We start from the raw sequence: 4,980 nt of genomic DNA on the forward strand, positions 1-4,980 counted from the left end.
TGGAAACGGCCGGAAACTGCAGCATAGGAAGTTCTGCACCAATGTGCGAAGGAACGGCTGTGCAGTGAGGGGAGGAGCACTGGAGCAGGCTGCCCAGGGAGGTGGTGGAGTCTATGGGTTCCAATGGGTCTCTATGGGTCCCAATGGGTCTCAATGTGTCTCTATGGGTCCCAACGTGTCTCTATGGGTCCCACTGTTCACTGGAACAGGCTGCCCAGGGAGGTGGTGGAGTCTCCTTCTCTGGAGATGTTCCAGACCTGCCTGGATACCGACCTGTGCGACCTGCTGTAGGGAACTGCTTTGGCAGGGGGTTGGACTCCATGAGCTCTGGAGCTCCCTTCCAACCCCTACAATTCTGTGAAACCCCTAACACCAACCACAACCCCAAAGCAAACCCCAATCTCAACCAGCAACCAACCCATAACTCCATCCAGAACCCCAACCTCAACTCCAACCCCAACCCCAACTATAATCCTAACCCCAACCCCAACTCCAGCCCCATCATTTGTTGGTGAACTCATCAGGGAAATCATGAACTCCCCTCCCCCCCACCCGGAGCGGCTCAGCCTCGCTGTGAAGCACATATTTCCAATTTTGGGATTTGTGTTTCCGTTGCCATCTTTTTTAATGATTCAGTAAAATAATTACAATAAGAAATCCGTTCCTCAGCGCAGGCTGGGGAACTGAGCGGCCCTGAGCAGAGCTGAGCGCTGCTGGGGGTCGCCGCAGGCGGGGCGGTGAAGTCACAGTGGGGCCCATTGTGACGCGTCCCCGTGCCCCACAGCTCCAGCTGCCGGCGCTGCGCCCCTCACTTTCCGTCAGGACTCTGATGAGAAAGCACGCGAGCAGACCTGCGGTGCAAACCACTCCTCGGGTCAAATCGCAGCGCTTATCCCCGCCCGTGGCTGTCCAGGCCGTGGCCGGTCCCCAACCTCAGCCCTCATCCTCTGCGATGGAGGAGAGAAAGCCCTCCTGCCCCGCAGAGGCCGAGAAGGGCAAAATCCCCCAGGAGCCCCCTGTTGTGCCGCCCGGTGAGTGAGGGTCCCTGCAGGGCTGGGGGTTGGTGCAGTGCGAGGCTTTTTGCACGGTGCCGGGGCTGCGTGGGGTGGCAGAGGGCAGAGCCCCCTGCTCTCCTCGCTCTGCTCTGGGCTCCTCTACCCCACGTCTGACTGCAAATCTTAATCCTAGCCCCAGCCCTCAGCCCAACCTTAACCCTCAACCTAACCCAATCCTAACACCAACCTGAACTCTAAATCCAGCCATCAACCAGAACCTAACCCAACCTCAACCCGAACCTTAAACTTAACCCTAAACCCAACCTCAATCCTAACACTAACCACAACCCTAAACTCAACTCCAATTCCAACCCCCCCTGCACTCCCAATTCCAGCTCCCCCCTCGGACACCCCTGGGATGCCCGTGTGTGACGCGGAGCGTTACGCGATGGACAACATCGAGGCCTTTGTCCAGAGAACAGAGGTGACTGCGGCCGCTGCCATCGCGGCGGTGCCCCATCCGCACCCCCGGACCCATTTCAGCCGCAGGAGGGCTGTGCCCCCCTGCTCACACTCCCCCCACTCTCTGACAGCCTCAGAACGAGGAGCAGAAGATGAAGTTCCTGCAGAGCATCCACACCATCTGCAGCCGCGCGGCACAGAGGAACGCGGCGCAGGAACTGCGCATCTTCTGCCGCCGGAACAATCTTGTGGAGAACATCATGGTGAGGGGCGCTGGGTGCTGGAGGGGGGCAGCGGGCAGCTCCGCTCCTCCCGGCGCTGCAAGCACTGAGTGCCCGGTGCCATCCTGCTGTGCTGCAGGTGCTGCTGGCGGAGGAGCCGCACAAAAAGCTGAGCTCTGAACTGCGGCTGCAAGCGATGGCCACCATCACCGCCCTCAGGTACTGCCCCGCTGCTGCCGGCTTGGCCCCGCAGCATTCAGACGGCTCCACACGGCCTGTACGGCCCCGCAGCCCCAGGGGACGATCCTGGCCGTGCTGGGCTGCTGCTCTCCCGCATCGGGGCTGGCCAAAGAGCTGAGGGAGTCCTGCGGCCCTGCTGGGCCTCAGCTCGAACGCTGACCGTAACCTGACCCTCGTCCTAAGCCTAACGCTAACCACAACCTAAACCCTAACCCTAACTCTAGTCCTCACCCTAGCTCTAACCCCAAACCCAAACCCAGCCCCGACCCCAACCAACACTTGAGTGCTGGTGGTGGCCATGGTGATGAGGAGACGGTTGGACTAGATGATCTTATAGGTCGTTGCCAACCTTGTGGTTCTATGATTCTAACCCACACCCACCACAGCAGTGCTCAGGACTCCCTCTGCCCCATGCATCCCCATGGAGGAGGGGCTTCCTCCCCACGTTGCCCCCCCTGCTCTGCAGAGTGCTGCCCATGGCAGGGGTCTACTCCCCATCCTGCAGCGCAGTGCTCCCAGCTTTGCAGTTCTTGTTTCTGCAGCAAGGTGGAGGGGTTGCTGGAGGAGAAGATCCCTCTCTTTCATGTGTGCTTCCAGAGCATCCTCCTGCTTCCCTCGGAGCAGGACCTGGACGTGAGCCTTTACTCCAAGGTGGGTGCTGGGGAGCTGCAGGGCCCCCCCGCCTTGCAGGACAGGCTCTTGCTGTGCCTCCCCCGCCCCCTCCCCTCTGATCTCCCTCCACTCTGTCCATCCTGCAGACTCTCAGGGCTCTGGATGAGATGCTGGACACCTTGGTGTTCGTCCACCCCACTGCAGGCATCGGAGAGGAGTTGAAAAACGCCTTCCAGGTGAGCTGTGCCCACAGGGGCCGCACAGAGGAGGGCTGTTCCTCCGCCATCCCCACCACCCCAAAACCTTTTGGGGTGATCCTGGGGGCCGCAGGGCAGAGACAGAGCTCCTCTTCCCACAGGTGCTGCTGCCCTTCACCTCCACTCAGAACTCAGCTGCGTGCCAGAGGGCAGTGGGGCGCATCTGGAAGCTGTGCCATTCACTGGCATATTACTGCCAGGAGAGGGTAAGAGCCCGACCCCCATGGCGTGGGGTCTTTGTCCCTCCTTGTCCCCGCTCTCCCCTCTCTGGGCGTGCGCTCAACGTTCTGCTCTCCACGCACAGCGCCATCACTCCTCGGGACGATTCAGACCCATCTGCTGTGACAAGTTCCGCCTGCCCGTGCTGGGGCAGCTGGTGGGAAGCCTCATCCTGTGCTGCGCCTGCCAGGAGGACAAAACGCAGCGCTGTGCTTTGAGCGCTCTCCATCACCTCTACAAATTCATCCTGTGGAGAAGCCGTAAGAAGACGGCCACTGACTGCCTCCATCCATTGCAGACGTCCCACGGGGCCGAGCGTGGATGGCGCTGCATCAGCTGCCGCTCCGAGCAGTGAAGAACCCCATTGCATGGGGGAGCTGTGCCCCACGGCCCCAGCTCCCTGCAGGGCTCCCACCGCTCACACAACCTCGCCTCGCTTTCCTTTCCAGGCTGGGAAGTGCAGCCGGAAGAGCAGGGGAAGCAGGAGCAGTGGGAAGATGAGCACGAGTTCTCCCTCACCTGGACCACCAACACCTCGGAGATTTTGCTGGTGAGGAGGGATCACCGCGCCAGGACTCGTGGCTGCAGGGTCTGTGGAGATGGGGGAACATGGCTGATGTTCCTCCTCCCCTCTGTGTTTGTTCCTCCCCAGCGCTTTGCAAAGCACTTCCACTCTTGGGAGACAACCGACTTCATCCTCGTGATGCTGCAGGGCATGAAGGACTGCAGCAACTGCAATGCCCAGGCTGCTTCCAACTTGATGGGTGTGCTGATGGCTGACTTCAAGCCCACGCCCAACGATGTGAGCAACCGGCAGCTGCTTACTGGGGGACTGAGCCCATGGGGGGTGGGGTTGAAGTGGAGGCTGGGGGTTGGGTTGGAGTTGGATTGGGTTCTGGACGTTGGGTTTGGGTTGGGATGGGTGCTGGGTGTTGGGATGGGTGCTGGATGGTGGGGTGGGGTGGGGTTGGGTTTGCTGGGGGTTGGGTTTGTGTTGGGTTGGGTCGTGATGCTTAGAGTGGGGTTGGGTTGGGTGCTGGAAGGCTGTGTTGGGTTGTCCTGCACGGCCTCGGTCTGATTTGAGACTTCAGGGCACTTGGCCCCTCTTGGGGACGTCTGGAGTGAAGTTCTGCTGTCCCCATGACCCTTCCAGGTGCAGCGCATCGTGACAGCCATCCACAGGAGCAGGAAGCTGATCACAGAGGAAGACGCACTGAAGCACATCCGTGACATCTTCCCCAGGCTGGCCGCCGCCAACCCTCATGCAGTGACACTCAGCCTGCTGCGCTGCTCCCCCACCTGTGACAAGTGCGCTGCCCCCACTCCCTGTAGAGAGAGACCCCCACCCCATCTCTCATCTCAGGGAACCCCATCCCAAACAAGAGAGGCCACCACTCCACACGGAGAGAGAGACCACCCCCTGTGGAGAAGGATGCCCACCGCGTGTGGATAGGGACCCTCACCCAATGCGGAGAGGGATCCTCAGCCCACACCTGGGGAGACCCTCACCCCACCCATAGAAGGACCCCCACCCTACGCAGAGAGAAACCCCCAGCCCACGCTTAGAGGGGCTCCCGCTGAGGATGGCTCTGTGCCGCAGGGACGCGCGGGAGCTGTGGGAGTTGGCGCTGTCCTCAGAGGACGCGATACCAAAGATGATGCAGGAGCTGCTGCGTCTGCTGGAGATCGCGCCGCTGGGCCTGGAGACCGAGTCCAGCACCCTTAGCCTGGCCGTGAGTTTGGGGTCCCCCGGGAACGCTCCCTCCTCCCTGCCCCCAACCCAGGGGAGCAGCTCGGTGCTGAGCGCTGTGCGGGTGCTTTCCGCAGGCGGTGGCGGCGCTCTATAAGCTCCTGCAGAACCTGGAGTACGGCCCGCAGGTGCGGCAGTTTTTCCCGGAGCTCTTTGTGGCGCTCGTCCTCCAGTTGGTGTCCTGTGAGGAGCTCTGTTCGCTGGAGGTCATCGCCATCACGGAG

The sequence above is a fragment of the Lagopus leucura genome, unplaced genomic scaffold (assembly GCF_019238085.1).
Source record: "Lagopus leucura isolate 7727_CA_CO unplaced genomic scaffold, USGS_WTPT01 34971-0_obj-0_obj, whole genome shotgun sequence".
Classification (NCBI taxonomy): domain Eukaryota; kingdom Metazoa; phylum Chordata; class Aves; order Galliformes; family Phasianidae; genus Lagopus; species Lagopus leucura.